General features: G+C 38.6%; 1 protein-coding gene and 1 long non-coding RNA gene across 3 annotated transcripts in view; one reads left to right on the top strand and one right to left on the bottom strand.

The window, feature by feature from the left end:
- Nucleotides 1–23605, top strand: part of LOC149064506 (protein numb-like) — a 253792-nt gene that overhangs the window by 4744 nt on the left and 225443 nt on the right. The gene's annotated exons all lie outside the window — the stretch shown is intronic.
- Nucleotides 1–23605, bottom strand: part of LOC149064508 (uncharacterized) — a 98152-nt gene that overhangs the window by 9897 nt on the left and 64650 nt on the right. The gene's annotated exons all lie outside the window — the stretch shown is intronic.

Below are 23605 nucleotides of genomic sequence, written 5' to 3'. Positions count from 1 at the left end.
AAAATAAAAAGTAAACTTTTTATATGGCCATACTGTTTTAAAAATCTGTTTTCGCTCTGCCTCTCCTGAGGGGCCGTTCAAGTATTACGTAAGCAATTTTTTAGCCATTTTTCACCCCCTCCCCGCTTGTCAGCAAAATTTCGTCATCAGCTCTGCCCCTCTGAATCGTAACGCATATTGGTGGGATCATAGACGTACACAGGGGGTGACAGGTGGACTCGTGCCCCCCTCCCATGATTTAAAATTTATTTTTTAATGCAAAAAAATAGTTTTTTAAATTGAAATTTCGGAAGAAAATACCTTTTTTTTGTTATTATTATCAATTTCTGTTAATTTCAATGTTATTTGAAGGCTATGAACTCAAAATTTATTTTTAATAAATTCATTTCGACCCACCCACTAAGTCATATAATGATAAATATCATAGAGGTCCGCGAACCAAATATGGCCCTGGGGGTTATCTGATGCTGCCTGCCCTCTTCAAACCTAATTTAGTAAAAATGAATTGAGCGGCACATTTACAGATCGCTTCAGTGTCCCGTGGTATAATTCCAGAACATTTAAGCGGCCTGTGGCATATTTTCAGATCACAAATGACCCGGGACACAGTTCCAGAATATTTAAGCGATCCGTGACACATTTAGAGATCCCTTGAGTGACATGTGACGTTAGTTTTAGAGTAGTGGTTCTCAACCTTTTTTGGAACCGCACCGGAAGAATTTGCTCGTTCATAAGATAATAATTGATAAACAACCAATTATCTTTTAGTTATGAGCTAATTATTTGATTAATTATTTAAAACTCCATTTATTCGCTTAATTAATTAAACCCTTTTAATTATTTATTAATTTAAGACATATTTTATTAATCTATTATTAATTTAAGCTATTTAATTAATTGATTAATCAATTTAAACAATTTTAACCCATTATTATCTTACGGACTGATGTAAATTTTTTTTATTTTTGGTACTGTATTAATAACGGCGTGCAGAAGTTAAAACATAAATGGAGCGTTTCATTAGCAACTGCAGTAAACACCCTCATTGTATAGGCACCGGAACTTGGGTACTGAGCGCTCCAATAAAATTTACAAGGGGGCTGAGCCCCCCAAATAATTAATGAATATACAATGCACGCACCACTCCCTCTCTTGCATAAGGAGTGAGTCCGTATATACGGGATAGATGGAAATTTTCAGCCCCCTCAATTTTTTCTCATTTCGGCGCCTCTGCCTCATTAGAAAATGCAATTGATCGCAAATCAATCGAAACGTCCTAATATTCAGTTTTATAGACTAACTAGCTATAATACCCGGCGCTGCCCGGGTTTTCTTCAATGAGGCTTTTTTGGATCACGTGATATCTCCCTCTCTTTTTCTTGAGGGACATACAAACCGTGTCCAAGTTAACCAATATGGCGACCTGTGCGATTCATGAAATAAACAAATCTAGATTTACACAGAAACGTAGAAATGAATATATATTTTTCTTTTTTTTAAGGGGCGCTAGGTATTTCGATCCCCCCCCCCCCTTGAACTTCAAGTTATCCATCTGTTTGTTCCAGCTTCCAAAAATCCTTAGTTAAAGCTGTGGAATTTTTCCGATGCCCTTATCACGGGCTCATAACTAATTTTAAAATATCCTAACCCACATGAATTTATGCAAATAAATATCAAAAGAGACAATATGGAGACATTAATTTTCATACTTGAGAATGATATTGCTCGAATATCCAACTCAAAAGTATAGGTTTGGCTAATTACTTCGTATTTAATCTCCTGGGCTTCGTATATCTCTAAGCGAACTGAATATTTAAAAAATCGAGAATTCAATACAATTTTTAAAATTATTGATGGGGCGGAAAATCCCACTAATTTCCGCATTTCTACAGTAAAATCGACAATTTTAGCACTGATTTCTATGAGGATCACCCTTTTCCTGACTCTCAAAGCGATGCAGATGATGATTATGACGTCTATTCAAAAAGCCTCATTACTGAGAGTATATTGAAAATGTGGCAAACCATTATAAAGGCATAAACTATTATACATATACTAACAGGATTAAAGAAGTGACAAACCATTGTAAAGGCATATACACGTCTGAAACGCATTGCTAGGGAACCACGGTAACCAAAGTAAACGTTCGGAAAGTGATTGTTGAGGCCCAAAAACCATTGTTGCCGGACAGTTTTTTGCCCATTTGGGGCATTTGCCCTGGTCTGACGAAATTTTAAAGTAGCCTATCGTTCAAGTCGGGTCCCATTTGGTATATATGCAAAATTTGGTGACGATCGATCTAAAATTGTAGATTTGTATAGAGAACATACACACACACAGACACACAGACACACAGAAAATCAATTTTATATATATAGATTTCACAGTTCGCGTGATACGAAGCTTTCAAAATACGAAGTTTTCATTCTATTTGTGCTGACATCGACGCATCATTTGAACAAAACTGAAAAATACGACACTAGAAAAAAATCGAAACAAAAACTTTCTTAACGTAATTCACTGTGTTTTTGCAAAGAAAATAGTATTCTTTATCAACACCCCTAGTTATGTGCACCTTGATGACCGATTCAAAACACAGTATTTTCGGTATACATGCTGGTTCTTCACTGTCATTTGCCACGCATGTGTAAAATAATTCCTTCATTTCTGAGAACAAGTGAATACATACTCCATCATTATAGTAGGACTGCTAGAGGCAGGGCCGGTCTTAGGCCTAGTGGCGCCCGGTGCAAAAACAGTAGTCAGCGCCCCCCTTCCTCAGGCGAAAATCCAGAATGATGTGTCAGTGAATTTTTGCTAGTCATTACTGTCCCGTAAAATACGGGACAGATTCATTCTACCATACTATCAGACTCTTGGTGTGGTGATCCATCCCCCCGCACACCACTTGGTTGGATATTAAGGGACGAAGAAGTCAAAAGAACTTTTTCTAGAATGGGATTACTGCTATTTAACTTGTAAAAAAGCATAAAAACCAACTTGTTTGATTTAATTAATAGATTTAAAAACCTTAAAAAAGCAAAACGTCACACATTTAATGCAGGATACTCATCCAAAGGATCTATCTTGTTCATACATATTTTAATTGAGTTTTATGGTAAAATTCGTGTAGTGCACGCATCACGTACAGGCTAAACTGATAATAAAAGTGATTAAAGTGCTATTTCCGTATGATTTATTTCACATTTATAAGACTCATGAACTTTTGAAATTATCCCTTTCAGACCCAGTGCTAAGAAACGGAAGGGGCAGGTAAACACCAGCTAAAGCACCGGGACCTGCAACTTGGGCAGGTCCGTAACTATCTTGAGACAACTTGGGCGGTTGAAACGAGCCGAATGGGGGGGGGGGGGACGCTGGTAACTCCTCCTTTTTCTGAGCATAACCATTTCAAGGACACTCCAAGAAAAGACTGCCCCGAGAAAGCACGCTACGGTCCTGGGGAAGGGGCAGGGCCGTCTTAAGAGCATCATGGGCCTTCCGGGCCAAGTGGTTTATCTGAGGCCCTACCTAGTAAATTCTAGAAAATTTTAACTAGATTTCATTTTTGTGAGGCCCCTCAATTCTTGGAACTCCCGGGCAAGCCCATGCGTTAAGACGGCGTTGGGAAGGGGTTGTTTTTCTCTCTGTAGATTTTTTTTAAACCTCAGGAACTTCGGCTTTAATTTCAACGATAACGCACAATTCTTGAAGTTTGGGCTGAACATCCCTGAACTTAAAAAAAAAAAATCTAAAGTGAAAAGAAGCAACCCGCACGTTTGTGCATACAGGGTCTAAAAGGAATTATGCATAATCGCGCTGGTAATGTTGCGAAATTTATCAAACTTACCGAAACGATTGGTGATTATGTATTACCGATATGCTTTACTGATTCAACGCGCGCGCACACACACACACACACACACACATCTACCATAACATACATTTAATTCTATATTTCATCAGCTGCAAAAACCTCATTTCAAATACACGAAGATACATGTCCGAAATTTCTCTTATACGAAATGGATTTGCTTCTCCACCCTTCCTTGTTTTGAATATGTGAGGTACACTACTTTATTTCCATATTTCCATGGAAGTCCCAATTAAACTACCTATTCTGCTGCGTATAGTCCGTAGATTATACGTTTAAAAAAATTACGTTGAAATAAAAACAAAACGTCGGAAATGAATTTATTATTGTGGGTCGAAGTTGCATGAGAAGAGTCTTAACTTTGAAGTGGCTTTAGTGCGGATAAGCCGCTGCGTCTTATCTACGGCTTTATTTTTTTCTTCCGAGAGAGGTTTCATTAGTTATAATTACGTTGAAAATTTATTAACAGAAACATATATTTTTTAAATATTTATAGATTGAGTGGATAACGGTACAAAAATTGACATTTTCTCTACGAAACCGTGTTAAACACCCCCCCCCCACCTCCTCCTTGAGAGCGATTTTATATTGATAAATGAAATTTTCTCATGTGGGTTATATACCGCTGCGAACTATTCTCATGGTGCCTTTTTTTCCCCAAACTAGTGAAGTTTGCGGATTATAAGCAGCAAAATTCGATAGGTTTTGTTTAATTCTTATTCAAGATTAACGTCGAGAAAATGATTTTTTTTAAGATGATTAAAATTCTTACAACTCTTATAGAAAACTAATACAAAAAAAATTAAAATCGAAAATTTCCTTAGGATAACCAGATTCTCATTTCGATCGAATTTATATATTGAGGTTTTTTCTACCCTTCTTTTGAAAGTCGGTTGGTAAAAAAATCAAATTGAATTTCTGACATACGTTCCGCATTACTTTCTTGAAAAAGATGTAGATGTCTTTTTAGAATCTCGTTGTGGCCACACCTTGCCAAGGCCTCCTAGACAGAGACACTGTCTAGAAGTCTCATAGGAGCCTTTACCGTTACTCACCGGGTATCTGAAACAAAGATCCATGAAACTTCGCAAAGATGTTCAGCTGTGTATATGTACGGTTTGTTAAAATTTTCCACACACACACACACATACATTTCACTCAGGGTCGGCTCGAGACAAAATCTCTACCTGAGTGGGACCTATATTTGGGCCCCCCTGACCTCCCTAATTAAAAAAAACTTTTGTTTCAATCGCTTCTTTTTGATGCGTTCAAAGCAACAGCGATATTTTATGTCAAAACATGTGTTAAATTTCTTTTGGCCTTTTACCTTGGATTTGGCGCTCCTCCTAGAGTGGGCAGAAATCATTTTCCCATTTTTTCGCCCTTTTACCTCGAACTTAACGCCCCTCCTAGAGAGGGAGCAAAAAAGTTTCCCTAATTTTTTTTTGTTTCCACTTCGGATATAACGACCCTTCTAAAGCGAGCAGAAATAATTTTCTGTAATTTCTTTCACCCTTTTACGCCGGATTTGGCGCTCCTACTAGAGGGGGGGGGGGCAGAAATCATTTCCCCTAACGTTTTTCCACCCTGTCTACCTCAGACTTGGCGCCCCTTCTACAGCGGGCACAAATAATTTTTCCAAATTTTTTTTGCTATTTCACTTCGGATTTGACGCCCTTCTAGAGCACACCCAGTGCCACCGAGCTGCCCCTGGTTAAACTAATAGGAAAGTCTGGCGAGTCGGGAGACTGGCCAGTGATAGGGGACGCTAAAGTGCATGGGCTTTCTCATGTGAGCACATTTTGGTTTCTCCTCTTGTGACAGGTAGGAACGTGACCCAAGTGCAGGATCCCTATTTAAAATGGTCAGCTAATCATGGGTTTTAATTCATTCGTTTTTTAAATATTTTTTTTAGAAATACTGTACTGTATTGAGATTCAATTCTGCGTTTTTAATAAAAGTAATACAAGTCGGGAAAAAAGATGCATGAAAGGCTTTCTGACTCAAAATCTTTCCCGCACCAGAAGACACCTTCAATTCCTGTGATACACCCCACAACCACAACACAGGAAAACACTTTTGCTTTCGTTAGTATAAAAATTGGGTGACCGCGAGGGCGATTTCTCTATCATCTTTATTTTTTACTGCACAACAACAGAGAAAGAAATTGCTTCCCCTCCCCCTAAAATCTCTTGCAGGGGTAAACGAAAAGAGCTTGAGAGAGTGTGTATTTTTATCTGACCAAAATCGCTATGTACTGTACGTATATAGGTGCACTGCCCATCGATTATTTTCTTTTCGAAAAATAACCGTATTTTTTTTTTTTAAATTCTCATCTCGGTCATTTTTCATGTATATATATATTTTTTTTATAAATACGTATCTTAAAGATAGTTTTTCTAGTAATGTATATTTAATGCGTTTCGGCGCCCCTTCTCATGACCGCCCCTGGCTAGAGGTCTTCACCGCTGGTCATAAATAGCGGGTCCAATGGTCAAAGGTGGTTTTCTATTGCCCGGAAATTCCCAACCACTCATAATTATTCCCTTTTGAAGTTACGCGGCTATAATGACAAATATTGAACACGCAAACAGCAGGGTCATCTGGTTGTCAGCAGAGAGCCCTGAAGCAGTAGAATATTTTCAGGGAAGAGGAACCGAGAGTATGGAAAAACAATTTTTTCCGCTGCTATATTGTTCGGGTTTCATGACGACGGGTACTCAAAATTGCGAAAAAAAATACAATTAAAAATACGGCGGTGACCAGACACATAGGTTTCCCTTTCTTGGGGCCTTGCAACAAAACGAGTGATTTCAGTGCGATAGGGAAGAGGGATCTCCGAATTCCTATAATTTACGGTTGCAGCTGGAAACTTTTGTCCTGGAACTATAGGAAGGTTTTTCATTTTTACCCCTGTTTGATTTTTAGACTGAAAAATTCTAACAATATTTTCCATAGTGGTGAAATAAACCAGTTACTTATTCGTGTGGAAATGCTTTCATGAATGAAATATGTAATGAATATATTCTCGCGGCCCGGTACGATTGATGTCGTGGCCCGGCGGTTGAGAAACATTATTTTAGAGCACTTAAGTGGCCCTATAGCTATGTGAGCTGGTTTTGAGACATCACTATATTATTCGAAGCAGTAGATTAAACAATAAAACAATTATTTATTTACAAATATAAACGAAGGTAAAATAATACGCGATTCGGACGAGAGCAGGGACATGTACAAAGATGCGACCGGTGAATATAAACAACAAAAGCTCTCTGGCCAGACGGCCTTGACATTGGATTTTTGTGGTGTTGCCACAAAGACGAAAATAATTTTTTGTAAGTACTGGGAAGACACTACATTACTCCCCCTCTAGTGAACAGGAGAGAACGATTTGTAACGAGAAGGTGGTTTGACGAGTCTTCCAGAACGAGTCTGTCGTTGCGGTTCCGATTTATCAGTCTCACTCGAAGTCTTCACTGTCGTGTTGAAATGAACCTTTTTCTTCGTATGAAGAGGTTGTGAAGTCTTCGGATGAGGTGCTTGATTTTCGTTAGGTTTTCCATTGACTTGAGATGAGTCGAAGTTCTCTGTGAAGCAGGGTTTCAACCGGTTTGTGGAAATGTTTTTTTCTTTGTCGTTTACTGAGAGAGTGTAATATTGCTCAGTCCTTGTGATGACTTTGTATGGACCTTCGTACGGAGCTTGAAAGGGTTTTTTCACAGCGTCCGTACGAATGAATACACTAGGACAGGTGTTTAACGCTGAAGAGACAAAAACATGCGGTGTTGAATGCCTTGACGGCGGAGCTGGTCTAAGGTCGTTGAAATGGTCACGAAGATGTTGAATGAAATCGGAAGAAGATGGTGATGAAGCAGATGCATCGAGAAAGTCCCCTGGCAGTCGGATGTTCGTGCCGTAAACCATTTCAGCTGAGGTTGAGTTGAACTCTTCCCGGAATGTGGACCTTAACCCCAGGAGGACTGTAGGCAACACTCGAGTCCACTGCTTGTTGCTGTGACATCTGATTGCTGTTTTCAAAATTCGATGCCATCTTTCGATAAAGCCGTTGCATTTTGGATTGTAAGCGGTGGTGCGCCGTCTTTGGAATCCGATTATGTGTGACAGTTCTGTAAAGAGGTGGGACTCAAATTGGGAACCTTGGTCGGTAATAACGACACTAGGAACACCAAAACGAGCGATCCATCCGTAGTATATCGCAGCTGCCACTGTGTCGGCTCGAATATTTGGAACTGGAATTGCTTCAGGCCATCTCGTGAACCTGTCAATCAAGGTTACGCAGTACTGATATCCTTCTGAAGAGGGTAAGGGACCGATGATATCCAAATGTATTTCGTCGAAGCGCTTGGAAACTGGTAGATAATGTCCCACAGGTGCTCTGGTATGCTGGTGTATCTTGGACTTCCGACATGTCAGACAGGATTTTGCCCATGTTTTGCAATCTTTTTTGATTGAAGGCCAAACAAATTTTTTGGCAATAGTTGTGGCAGTAGCTTGGATGCCAGGATGTGAAAGTCCATGAACAGAGTTGAAAACAGTTTTTCGGAAGGACTCTGGAACATACGGTCTGCTTTGTCCAGTGGAAACATCACAGTAGATTTGTAAGTTGGAACCAAAAACTGGAAATTTTTGAAGTTTGAGACTTGTGTTTGAAGAAAGTATTTTGATCAGTTCATCGTCATGTTCCTGTGCTTTAGCCATTTCAGTGTAGTCAACAGTTTGAGGCATATGAATTTCGTCGAGTCTGGACAAAGTATCAGCTACCACATTGTCTTTACCCGAGATATGTTGTATGTCTGTTGTGAACTGAAATCCAGATGGCGTATTTGACGAGGAGAAGCTTTTTCTGCTTTTTGCTGAGTAGCGAAAATGAGAGGACGGTGATCAGTGTAAAGTGTGAATTTTCTGCCTTCCAGGAAGTAACGGAAATGCTTTATTGTTGAATACGCAGCGAGAAGTTCTCGGTCGTACGTGCTGTAACGAGTCTGAGTTGGAGTCAATCGTTGAGAGAAGAAGCTTAGCGGTTGCCAATCATTTTTGACTTTTTGTTGAACAACTCCTCCAACAGCCATATCGGATGCGTCGATCATTACAGCAAGTTCCGCATCAGGAGACGGATGAGCGAGAATGGTGACATCAATGAGTTGTTGCTTGGTTGACTCAAATGCTGCAATAGCTTCTTCAGACCACTCGATGAGAGATTTGTCATTTTTCTTGCTGCCTTTGAGCTAGTCGTTAAGAATAGCTTGAGTTTTGGCAGCACTGGGAATAAATCGCCGGCAAAAATTGATTATTCCGAGATATTTTCGTAGATCTTTTACAGTCTCTGGTCTCTTGTAGTCTTGGATGGCATTGATTAGTTCGGATGTTGGACGGATACCTTCAGCAGTGATGTGATGACCAAGATAGGTGATTTCAGGTTGAGCGAACGAGCATTTTTCGATATTGATTACAAGACCAGCATCTTTGAGTCTCTCGAAAACTTGTCGTAAATGGATGTGATGCTCGTCTACATTTTTTGAAGCAATCAAGAGGTCATCAATGTATACGAAACAGAAGTCTAAGCCTCTGAGCACACAATGAAGAAAACGTTGGAAGGTCTGGGCCGCATTTCGTAGGCCGAATGCCATTCTGGTGAATTCGAATAAGCCGAATGGTGTTGTGATGGCAGTTTTTTCAATGTCCTCTGGTGCAACTGGTATGTGATGACATGCACGAACCAAGTCGATAGTGGAGAAGATCGTGCAACCGTGCAAGTTTGATGAAAAGTCTTGCAGATTTGGAATCGGGTATCGATCCGGTTGAGTGATGGCGTTGAGACCTCTGTAATCACCACATGGTCTCCAACCACCAGTCTTCTTTGACACCAGGTGTAAAGGACTGGCCCATGAGCTCTGGGAGTGTCTGCATATTCCCTGTTGCAGCATATAGTCGAATTCCTTTTTGGCAATTTGCAACTTGTCTGGAGCCAAGCGACGTGTTTTGGCAACAACGGGCGGGCCTTTCGTAACAATGTGATGCTCGACACGATGGGGTACAGTTCTCAGAACGGGTGATTCATGAGTCAAACAGGAAAATTCAGCCAGTAGAATTCTGATGCGGTCGTCCCTGATGTCATGAGAAACAGTTGTCAATGCACAAGAAGGACCAGTGACGACTCTGCCTGATGAGCTAAGTGAAGTGACAGGATCGACGAGGCGTCGCCGTTTTATGTCTACGAGTAATCCGAATTCTTTGAGAAAGTCCGCGCCGAGTATTGGCTTAGACACGTCTGCCACGATGAAAGTCCAGAGAAATCTTCGTCTTAAACCAAGATCGAGGTATAGACGTTCGGTGCCGAAAGTTTGAACTTTGGTAGAGTTTGCAGCATACAAGGAAAAATTTTTGTCTGGAAAGGGTCGTCGATTTGCAGTTACCGGTATCACGGAAACGTCCGCTCCTGTGTCGACCAAGAAATGTCTATTACAAGAACGATCGAATAGAAAAAGACGACTGGAGACTTGGCTGGCATCACACGTCGTCATCAGTGATGCCCCGGATCGTTTCCCTGATTAGATGAGCTGACATATGCACAGGGCTTTCTCCATCTCCGGGCGTCATCTCCGTAGCGCCTATGGTCCAGCAAATGTCCTTTCCGCAATGGGTCACATCTCTGCTACTGCTCCGTTGAAATCGCGATCGACTGGTCGAGCGCTGTCGACTTTTAGCTCGTTTTAGTTCTTGCACCTGGTTAGTCAATTTTTCAATCTGAGATGAAAGAGAGGTGAGGCATATTTCATGTGATGACTGAGACGCGTCATTTCCTGGTTTCGCAATAGTCATAATATTCGGATTCGCGTAATCACAAGTTTCGAGAATTTTATCGGCCATGTCGGTTAATTTTGACAACGATTCCGAGCTCACCGACAAGATTGCTTGCGCATGCTGTGGCAAGAGCTTCAGCCATAGAGATTGGAGAATGTCGTCGCTTACTTTGTTTGCCGCGAGGTTTCTCATCTCCCTGAGCAACTGTGATGGTCGACGATCGCCCAAATCTAAACCGGAGAGTAATTTTTTGATTTGGGTGCTCTCTGATTCGGACATTCTTGATGTGAGAGCCTCTTTCAGCGCAGCATATGGACGATCATTAGGCGGAGACATGACGATGTCACTGACCACGTTGAGGAGTCGTTGGTCCATGGCGCCGACCACGATGTTGTACTTAGTTTCTTCACTGGTCACTCTTGCCGTTTTGAACTGAGCTTCCAAGTGCACGAACCACAACGCTGGCGTCTCACACCAGAAAGGGGGGTGGCTTGATTACCACGTTGTCTGTTTGCAGGCCTTGCGTGGTGGATCCATCAGTAGAATCGGTTGCCATGTCGGGCGGGTTCAGCAAAACAGGGGTCACCAATATATAGCTATGTGAGCTGGTTTTGAGACATAACTATATTATTCGAAGCAGTAGATTAAACAATAAAACAATTATTTATTTACAAATATAAACGAAGGTAAAATAATACGCGATTCGGACGAGAGCAGGGACATGTGCAAAGATGCGACCGGTGAATATAAACAACAAAAGCTCTCTGGCCAGACGGCCTTGACATTGGATTTTTGTGGTGTTGCCACAACACGAAAATAATTTTTTGTAAGTACTGGGAAGACACTACAGCCCCAGTGCGGTTCTACATCACTCAAGTTACCCGCGGCACATTCTCAGATTATTTAAGTGATCCGCGGCATATAATTACGGATCACTTAAGCGGCCCGGACACATTTCCAGAGCACTTAAGCGGCCCGGACACATTTCCAGAGCACTTAAGCGGCCCGGACACATTTCCAGATCACTTGGATTTACGAAACATTTAGAGATCACTAAAGTGGCTCTGTAGGGCACGTGTTATTTCAAGTGCCCACAAACTATCGAAAGGTTTTCCTCACTTTTGGCGCACCGAGTAAAATGCCATTAAAAATATTTCATATTTTCATAGAGGATGGATGGTTGATGACGTAAGCATTATCCAAACCCTATCTCCCCTTGTCAGCAAATCGGAAGGAGCGCCATCTAGAGTCGTCATCGTCAGTCACCGTCTTCAGCGCTTTGTGCTTTTGTTGATTATTTAATAGTTTATAATAAAAAATTATGCAATAAAATGTAGGTAATGTACGTAGGAATGTGTGAGGAGTATTCTGGTGTTTGTTTGAGGAAATCTGTCTACAAATTCAAAAGTTATTGCCGTGAGGCTGTCACCGTGGCAAAAATTTTAACGTTCACCGTTGGGTCTGAGTTGAAAGAAAGGAATTGAAAAGAGAAAAAAACATTGGATGAGTTTCTTCAAACTTTCATCGAAAATGAATAAATACGCCTCCGGATTTCATTTAAACATAATTGAAAAATAACTTTCAACATAGTAACTGTGAATGTGCCTGTCCCCCCCCCCCCCTCTTTTCCAAAAAAGAAAAAACTTTTCCACGACAACGAACAAGGGCGACCTCTATGGTTGAAAATGTAAACAACAGCTAAACTGCCAGTTGAGTTCAAAATTATATTGAATATAAATTGCTGTAATTAATAGAAGCCCAATGCAGCATGTTCCTCTTGTTTTTCCCCTGGTATTATTGTCTGCCATACAATATTTTGGAAAATTTGCATTTGTGGTTATATTAATGATCTGCCCTAGCTAAAGTACAAAATTGTTGCCACTGACATTACTATCCTGAAAACTAATGGCTCGATTTCATTTGTTCGTTTTGTAACGGTCTTTAATTAATTTGTACATTACTTTGATATACTATACCTAATTTTCTGTGGCATTTGTAGCTCAGTAATTTTTGTCGATTTCGCAAATTACCAGGTTGAATATAAGAATTTATATATTGGTTGTGAAGAAAAGCAAAAAATTTGCATACTAACTTATATGTATATATAGCTAAAATGATGGCCATCCAATTTTACATTTCATAAATTGGCAAAATTTGAAAAATTTCTAAAAAAAAGTGTTCTTCGTATATTTTTGAAACTATTTTTATTATTTAACCCACCTTCAAAAAAAATTATGAAAAACCACACAGAATTTGATGCTCATTGAACTTGGATTACAACGAGGCATCATTAGTAAAAATGGGGGGGAAGTCAAGGTATTATGTTAGATCCTACCTGCAACAACAGGTAATACAAGACTCAATGACGGAATATATTGATAAAAGATCTACGGAGTGTTCCAATAGTTCCCATACTGAAATTATGTCACCTACGTCGTCCATATTCGACATCGAGACAAGAGAAGGCTCTCTTAAAACAGAGACAACATGCGAGCAAAAGGACCCACTTGCTAATGGTCAAAATTTCAATACCGACTCTATTATACACCCTGAACTGAAGGTACAAGCTGAAATTTCTTTGGTGGAAGCTTAAACTGATGAAAATGTTGATGATCACCTTTTGGACTCTCCAAGTTTTCTTGTATCAGATATATTCTCTGGTATTGTTGGACTTTCGAATGATCCCCATTACACTCCAAACAACAATGGAGAAATCAACAACTTAATCATGGACATTATCACCGAGCTGTCAATGGAAGAGAAGAGACATCATGTAGAATTAACTGATGCATATAAGCTCAATAATGAAGGAGGTACTAATGCACAGTCATCGTCCCTGGCATCGGTCTCTAACCACGTACCTTTGTAAGTGGAAATAGAAGCACAAACAACCGAGTCAGAGAAACAGAATATCAGATTGTTGTTAGGATTTCAGACATTTGTTTTTACTCCTACTGATGTCATTCCATCCAAATTCTACATGATCTCACCATTTGGAAACAATAATGATAAATACATTAATGATGGAAATAAGCTGGGAGGCGAAGATGATATTGATAACTCAACGGAAAATTCAAATCCACGAGTTGTATCTGACAAACAGGATCCAGAGAATGGCACCATCACTCGTGACCTTAAAAGTCTTGAATACCGACAGGGCAAAAACTAAACAGAATTCAGATGACAAAGGCAATAATGAACATACAAAGAAGAAAGTCAACAAAAAGACCAATAGACCTGCTGTTAAAGGTAAACAATCCGACTCATTGAAAAGAAAACCAACAAATTCTAATGGGAGCAAAGAAAAAAAGAAAAATGATCCCATAGCCTCCACATCATATGAGTACTCTGAACAAGACTGGATGGAAATCATTACCACAGAGCGTTACAAGAATAATGTCTTCAACTTCCAGGAGATCATACAAATCATAAGATAAGATCATATAAATCATCACTCACACACGCGCGCACGTTCCATGTTCAAGAATTTCTTCTCCTTTAACACAAAAAACCACTTCAGTGTCTGTCTTTTTAATGAGCACGTCGAGAAAAGGCAGCATATTATTTTTTTCTATTTCATAGGTGAATTCAATATGTGGGTCAATAGAATTCATAAAATTGAATAACTCAGTGACATTAACATCAGTCTCATCAACTAAAGTGAATGTGTCATCAACACACTTGTTTTTCGAAACAAAACTTTTAGAAACCCACCACTTCAAACTTTGGATCAGGTATGTTGATGACACATTCACTTTAGTTGATGAGACTGATGCTAATGTCACTGAGTTATTCAATTTTATGAATTCTATTGACCCACATATTGAATTCACCTATGAAATAGAAAAAACTAATATGCTGCCTTTTCTCGACGTGCTCATTAAAAAGACAGACACTGAATTTCATACATCTGTGTACCGTAAGCCATTCGCTATCTCCATGCCACCTCATGCAAAATCCTTTCCTCCCAATCAGAAGCTTTCGGCATTTTCTTTTTTTGTTCATCGAGCACTAAAACTTTGCAGTGATTCAGCCTCCCTCCAGAATGAACTCAATATCCTTCGTGACATCGCTTCTAATCGGGGGTTTTCACCTTTTATCATCGACAAGATCCTCAGAAAAATGACCCAGACATGCACCACGAACCTGCTCCCAGCTGACTCAAAACAGTTTTCTAATACCGTTGTTCTTCCATTCGATTCTTCAAGTTTCATGATCTCTTCTATCTTCAAGAAATTTGACTTCCATACAATATTCCAGCCAACAAATATACTCACCTTTTCCCATCTGAAAGATCCTATCTCACCCTCCAAAGAATCTGGTATCTACTTCATCCCATGCAAGAATTGTGAAAATGGATATATTGGCCAAACTAGAAGAAATCTAAATATTCGAGTACTCGAACACCGAAAGCATGTTGAGAAGGGACGGACGGATAATTCGGCTATTGCCCAACACTGTTGGCAACATTCACATTATTTTGATTTTGATAAAGCGTTTGTTTTTAAAAAAGCAACACACAATTCTGAATTGAATTTTCTCGAGGGATACTTCATCAGAACATGCCAGAATTTCCTCGTTAATGATGGAAGAAACACACCACCTATTTCGTCAGCTTGGACAGGCTTTATTCACCTCAGTCGTGACAAAACTTTCAACACTTTGCAACAGATGGCTCCCCAATTCGCATCCAAAGACCACTCGGACGCAGCAAATACAAAGGCGAACTCTTCGGACGACCAGACGTAAACATCACTCCTCCACGACTCATTCGTGTGTATTCTGACCACGAGGTCCTGATGACGGATCTCCATTGAAGAGCCGAAACGCGTCCACCATTCAACCAATTGAATTTATTTGTCTTAAAAACGTGGCAATTTTGGTATAAATTAAAACCAGGCAAAGTTTCTCATTTTTGTGATAACATACAGTATTGTTATATAGAAATAAAAAATCCAACTCGAAACAATTTAATACCACCTGTCCAATTGTAATAAAGAAATTTGAAAACAATATCCATACCATTAGACATATTAACAATGACACGGCAATTGACTGCTATACCACTCAGGTATAGCAGTCAATTATAGGTATAGCAACCACCCACAACGTTGGACCCATGATAGAAAGATTTACAAGGAAAAGAATCCTCGACTCATCTCACAACCTAAGAATTTCTCTACATACCATCAGAATAACTCAAACCCTGTGAATAATCACCCGCCAATTTTCAGGTTTGATTCTGGTAGTGTATTGTATAATCGCCAACAAAATGCAAGTTTGGCCAAGCCGCGAACAGGATGGAATCGCACTACAAATTTTCGCAATATGGACATAAACAGAACTAACATCGTAGATCATGGTGACATTAATAGAGTCGTACATGATTTGGAAGAACAACTGACATACAGTAACCTGCATGAATTTATTATTAAAACAGATGCAAATGGAAATCAACTCGTACTGACTTGCACAGATCCACTAGCAGCGAAAATTAAAAAATACAAAAACAACGCCACAACAGGCGAAACGCCCAACGAGGTGGCTGAGAAAAAGATGCCCATAAAAATATGGATGTCATATATTTCAAAAATACAGCAACCCAATTAAAAATGCAAATAACAAAAATTATAAACGATATATACACATGATAAAATATTATACAATGCCCATAAAGAATACTTATGGTTGTCTTATTCTAGGAATGGATAGCTTCTCGATTTACCCCAACATGTTTATCGTATTTCTTTTTAAACGTGTCAATTGTGTTACAATTTACTACCTCCGAGGGTAAGCTATTCCATTTATTAACAACCCTATTAGAGGAAAATTCCCTGCGACACCATAGCCTTGCATTGTCCCTCACCAATCGATACTGGTGTCCCCTTGTAAAAGCAGTCGATTGGCGGTGTTCATGGTCCATCCCATTGAAAATTTTGAACACTTCGATCATATCTCCTCGACACCTGCGTTCATCCAATGTAAACATATTCAAAAAATGAAGTCTCTCTTCATAACTCAAGCCCCGTGTGCCAATAAGGACACGCGTAGCTCTTCTCTGCACCCCTTCAACCAAGTCTATGTCCCTCCGTACACTGTATAAGTTCGGAGGTGACCAATAACTTCAAACTTAAATTTCACTTAGAAATAACCAGCGACACAAGATATAAATTTTAGAAAAAAGAAGGGCACGCATCATCGAAATAAGTGTGTCCAAAAACGCAATTTCACTGAATTCAAATTAATCCTGAATAAAAAACAATTTCAAGCTAAAATTTAACGCAAAATTCATCTACTGCACACTAAAACTATTTCTCAGCAAAGTCTTAAGGGGCCCATCAAACTTTTACAGTATAACGCTGACCGTGCACAGGACACAACCGAATCGTTCGTAACAATGGCCGGAAAAGAAGGAATTGATTTCATAATGCTGCAAGAGCCGTGCACCAAAAACGGAAAATTGCACGGTCTTCCACCGCACTGGAATAGATGGTCATCCACCAACAATAAAGCTGCAATAGGATGTACAAATTCCAACATTCATCCAGTCACAGTATCCAATACGACTTCCACCATAGCTATTAGAGTATGTGTGAATAACAGTGATCTCATTATCATCTCGGCATACTCTTCCCCGTACGAAAACTTATCTTCTACAATTGGTGAAATTGAAAGAACAATAAAGAGCAACCGAAACATACCTATATTGATTGGATCGGATCTGAATGGTCATCACTCGTTATGGGGCTAAAGAGATGAAGATTCCAGAGGAAGAACAATTTTACAATTTCTACAAAAGAATCATCATCATCAATCAAGATCTACAAAGTCCAACGTATGTGCACGGAAAGTCTAAAGGATGGCCTGATCTTTCCTTCTGCAATTCTCCAACGCTTTCGGCTTCTACTTCGTGGGAAATAAGTGAAAAAGGCACCTTGGGCCAACACAAGTACATTCGAATCAGCATTTCTGAGAGCATTTGTGTTTCATCTTATCTCCGATATCACGTAACAGAGAAAAAATTAAGGTTGCTTTGTAAAAAGCTGCAAAAACCTCTGAATAATTTATTGAACGAGCTGAAACATCAAGATAAATATAATAATCAAGGATCACTAACCTTAGTAGAGAAAATTTTGGATCTTTTAACGACTGCATGCAGCAATACTTTCACTTTAAAAGTTCCCAAAACTATTTCCAAATTATCATGGTGGAATGAACATTTGACCAAAGAAAAGCGCAAATTTCGTGCAATGGAAAGAAAACTAAATTACGTAAAACAAGATGACAGACCATTATATGTACTAGAATTTAAGAAAAAGCGTGCTATTTTCAAGAAGCTAATTAGAAGCACTAAGAAAAAACAATGATATGAATATTGCAGCCGAATGAAAGAACCTTACAGGAATTGCTTTAAAACAACGAAGAACAGCAAATATTTCCCGCCGCAGCTCCTTCTTCGTTTGCAAGATAACCGAAAAATAGATATTGTGCAAGCAGCTGGACGTCAATTAAATCTTATTTATCCAGATCCGATCCAGAACACCGATCTCCAATCTCGTGACATTCCACTGCACACGAGATAAGACTATCACACTCATGGAGATAACAAGAATCATTAACAAGTTAAACAATAGAAAGGCACCAGGTATGGATGGAATTTGTAACAGAACTATCAAAAAACTTCATTGTAAGTTCCCTTCTCTATTCTATATCTTGTTCAATAAATGCCTGGACATTGGAACCTTTCCGGAATATTTCAAAAATGGCATGTTATTATTATTCCTGAAACAAGGGAGGAAGCCCGAAGACCTTGACTCTTACAGACCCATAACATTATTATCGAATGTTGGGAAAATATTTGTACGTACTCATAAATAGAATGGATTATTTTTTAAACAAACAGAATTGGTTCCATCCGCTACAGTTTGGATTTAGAAAAGGGAAATTGACAGAAAAGGGAAATTGACAGAAAAAGCAATAGACAACATGATACAAGAATTGAAACGACAAAAAAAAAAAGAAAAAAAAAAGAGTAATTTCTCTGCTGCGATCCTCGATATCAAGTCAGCATTCCACAATCTTCGCCATGAGCTCATATATAATAGGCTATCGTCAATTTCAATAATACCTGATAATTTGCTTAAAAGTACTTTAAGTATTTTGGAAAAAAGAATATCTATCGTGACAGATAGAGGGCCTGCAACAAAATCACAGAAACAGGGATGCCCTCAGGGCTCCTGTAGTGGTCCTTTTTTTGGAATATTATTAACGACCTTCTCAAACATCAATGGCCAGACGATGTATACCTGCAAGCACATGCTGATGGTATCATTCTTATAGTATCAAGCAACACATCAAAATCCATCAATGGAACTGCAACCCGATGTCTAAAAGAAATAGAAGAATGGCTTGAAATTAATCGCCTGCAACTTCAAACCAACAAGATTGCATATTTCTGGCCTTATAGAAAGAAAGGACGCCTGAAAATCCAACATGATAACCAACACATCACAAGAACACGGAACTTTAAATACCTGGGAATCAATTTTGACGAAAAATTTAACTGGATCTACCACATTGACCAACAAGTACTTAAAGCTCATAAAACACTCCAGTCTTTCTATAGGATTAAGGGCAGCAAGTGGAGTATTAACAGGCTATTCAGAAATATCTGTTATCAAACCACCATCATCCCCCAATTATCCTATGGATCGAGTATTTGGTTTGCAAACCCCACCTGCAGAATGAAACGCAAGATTCAAAGGCAATACTTGCTTTTTGTAACAGGTGCATGTACTTCTACGCCAACTAATGTGTTACAACTTTCCACTGGAAAAATTTACCTCTAGACGTTCAAATAGAAGTTATATCGAAAAGACGCCGACTCCTCCTATTAAGACACAATATCATATTTAACGATTTCAGCATACTAACATCTGCATACGAAGAAAAAAAATAACCTCATCGCTTCATCATCCAGCCATAGATCTTCAAGGTAATCAGCTCATCACTGAAGAAAAAGACATTCCAATTGCCATCAAAATATATACGGATGGCTCGAAAACCTCTAATGGAGTTGCTTCGGCTTTTGTCGTCTTTCGCAACAACGTCATCAATACACGAATGGTCACAAAGGCTCCAAGACTTCAACTCTGTTTTCCAGGCAGAATTGTATGCTATTCATCAGGCCATTCTCTATATACTGCATAAGAACGAACCAATTCAGATTATATCCGACAGTCTTTCCAGTATTCTCGCGCTTAGAAATAATTTTTCTCCCACCCAACTTGTACGACAAATCAGAGCAAATCTAATTGACAAGCCCAACACTTTCATCTCATGAACCAGGGCCCATGTGGGTAATCAAGGGAATGAATTAGCAGACGCACTTGCTAAAACAGGTACTTCATTAGAAAATATGAACTCTGATGTTTCTCCTCCCTGGTCTCGTGCCAAACACAAGATACTTTGTGTAGCGAAAGAAACTTGGCAGTCTAGCTGGATTGATGATGATCAACGGGACAGAAATGTCTTCGAAATCATAAGACCAAAGTCTTCAACCAACCATGGATTAGAGAAAGGACAATCCTATATAGTGAGCATGGCCCTGTTCCGTATTACCTAAGGAGATTTAAAATATTTAAAAATAAATTATGTGCTTGTGGGGAAATCAGAACATTTCCTCACTATATTTGGTAGTGTCCTAGCACTGCATCCTGCCATCAGCCCCCGATTAATCTAAAACATTTTCACGTCTGGAAACGTCAAGTAATAAAAACTAAAAACTGGGCTGACATCATTAAGCTTATCAACTTTCTAGAGGAAAATTTGTCGTTACTGCACAGCAAAAATGAAGATCTCTTTGAATCTGATGAGAGTAGTGAAGACATCCCTGTCTTCACCATGGTGACTAGATCGCTGACCAGATCAGCATCGACACCCCAAATCTAATGACTACGATGAAATTGTAAAAATGTGGTCACATTTTTTTCCTTCTCTCGGACTGTGACGTGCATTGTGCTTCCACAAATGTTTAATTTTTACATTATTTTGTGGTTACTATGTATATTTTAATTTTTTCCCCCCATATACTTTGAAAAGTTTTCTCATGTTTGATCAGGTAGGGTGGATGTATTTGATGTGCTGGGGAAGGTGTTGCTACTTTTAAAACAGATACCCTTTACGTTAGAGGTTCCGTAAGGAATATTAACGTGGATATCTGTCTGGTAGTTCAAGTTCAAGCAAATCGGAAACCCCTTTCCGATGATGATAACGTAATACTTGAACGGCTCCTGAGGTTAACAATAATAATAATAATAATAGTTTTTCTCACTACGTCCAATATCCGCTGAGATATTTGAATTCTCAAATTGCTGAAAATGGGCGCGGAGAGTGGGGGGGGGGGAAGAGAAAAGAACGGCATTAAACTAACGGAAAAGATCGGGCACAGCCACTATTGCGTTTGAAAACGGTTTTTTTTTTTGGCTCAGAAGAGACAGAGCAACAATTTTATAATTGGGTTTTTGAGGAAAAGGTATCCATAAAAAGTTTTTATTTCAAGAACTATACACCCCCCCCCCCCCTGCAATATGAATGAGTACTGCACACTATTTGGATATTTTTTCTGATTAGAAGTATGCTTCTATGATCAACTGTTCGCCAGCAATTTGCGGCCAGTGGACTTGAGTGTTTACCCTGTATATTTCATCATACATATAGTGAAAACTCGATATAACGATTCTCTGCGGACCAAGAAAAAAATATCGCTGTAAACGGACTATCTTCATGTCGAGAGGCGGTAGTTTAACATTGGACTACGAGAATTTCCAAACAGCCTTGCCTTGGAAAAATATCGTTGCAGAGAGGTTTATCGTTATATTGAGTATTGTTGTAGTGAGGCTTCATTGTATTTTTGTTTCTAATCGTGAATAATCAAATGCGATTTCAGAGATGATGGAACGGCATCATGGAGTAAAATAATGAAGATTGGGATAAGTTAATAATAATATTTAGAGATGGTTGAGGGAGAAGAGTTGATAAAAAAAAAATGGGGGTAGGGGTATCATTATCTTTTGTTCCGACCGAACCTTAAAATTTTTTGCGGTTTTTTTCCCTTGACAATTGGAACAAAAGAGCTCAATATACGTAATGGAAGAGGTGACTTGTAACGAGAAAAAGCATGTGTGGGTCTTTTTTTATTATCTTGTCAAGAATATTTTTTTTTATTTGGATCCTACAGAAACAACTACTCGTGTTCCACAGATTATGCCACGAGGCTGTCAAGAATATTTGCTGCGTAGAATTATCGTTTACGATCAAACAGATATTTCTTCTTAAGTGGTCGTAAAGGAGGAAAAACAATACAGATCACTAATGGAAAATTCATCACGGGGTCCTGCACGCCGTCAGGGATGATGAAGAATCACCATGCACGCATGTTATTGTTTTTATGAAGCCCGGAACGGAAATATCCTAAGAGAAGAAATAAATGAAATTATGTAGAGAAAATAAACATCGAATTGAGAGATGTGGGCGTGAGTTGGAGCTTTTGTTTTTAATTTTTTAGCCGTAGTAATTGATCCAAAGTTATTGGAAATTGTGTGCGATCTATCATTCGAACATCTTTCGCAATTTATTTCTTTATGTATACGTTATGGTAAATGTGATAAATCGTGATTGTGCATAATCGCCAATCTTGAGAAGTTTGATGAATATAGCACTTTTTTACCTGTAATTATGCATAATACTTAAGCGTCGTTGGTAAGTTTGATTTAATACTAAAAAAATAATCACTCTTCAACGATGATCAGTGTTCGACGATACGATTCTGGATGCGTGATTCCGCATCGAAATTCAATTTTATTCCTCCAAATTTCGTTGAGGAGAGAAAATACTCTTTCAAATTTAGGTAACCTTTTTTTTCTTTTCTTTTTATATATATACATACACTACTCAGTCATATTTTCGGATGGCACTGCCTGTAATTATACATAATATTCAAGCGTCACAGGGTCGTCTTTTAAGATAGTGATAGGAACCGGGAGACACTCAATGCTCTGTTACACTAGAGGTGATGTAAGCACATTGCCCCAAGGGGAATAGGGTCTCTCTGGGGAACCTAACCATTTATTAAGCTTGAACAAGATATATGGGTCATTCCCAAAAAAGTGTATAAAATGTTTCCAAATAGCACTCTGGTGGTAATTTTTATTTTTTTCTAGTTCATTTAATTTTCTGTCATGCAGTGTTTCTTAATTTGTTTCAGATAGTATCTAATTTTTTTTTTAAAAATTATAAAAAAAAATCATTGTTTGTAGCAAAAGGTCAAAATCTGGCTGTCCCAGCTTCAAAAAAGTGTTAAACAAAGAGACTTGGTGCAAACCGGAAATTTTTTTTCAGAAAACTTAAAATCACATTTTGTATATGTGCCATAGATGAATAAAAAACTGACTAAAATTTCGAGAAAATTTTTTTTCTTATGAAAAACTATTTTTTTGTTCGTGTCCCGAAATTTTTTTAATTTTAAAATGTCCACTCTGTTACGATCATTTGGGAAATATATTTTTTACCAGATTAAATCTGATAACACACTTTTTAGCTCATTGAAAGGTTTATTTTAAATAATTGATCAACAATTTTGGATTTGACTTTTGCAACATGACATAATATTCATTTTATGTCTTTAGTAGCAGATTTTACTCTGTCTGATGTACGTAACTCTGTTACATAATTATCATAAATAATTATGATTTTTTTTTCATCTACATCAGCATTTAGTGATAGCACATGGAGATATGCTTCAAAATATAATAAAAGTTTTCAAAAGTCATTTAAATTTATATTGAAAAAAAATTTAGGCTAATTTGTCCACTCTGTTACGTCTTCCAAAAACTCAACCAACGCAACAGA

This window comes from Pholcus phalangioides, unplaced genomic scaffold (assembly GCF_987345545.1).
Source record: "Pholcus phalangioides strain wild (caught in Gottingen) unplaced genomic scaffold, Ppha-v1.0 ptg000042l_1, whole genome shotgun sequence".
In the NCBI taxonomy this organism is placed as follows: Eukaryota; Metazoa; Arthropoda; class Arachnida; order Araneae; family Pholcidae; genus Pholcus; species Pholcus phalangioides.
Note: the sequence above shows the minus strand (reverse complement) of the source record. Positions and strands in the feature narration are given on the sequence as shown.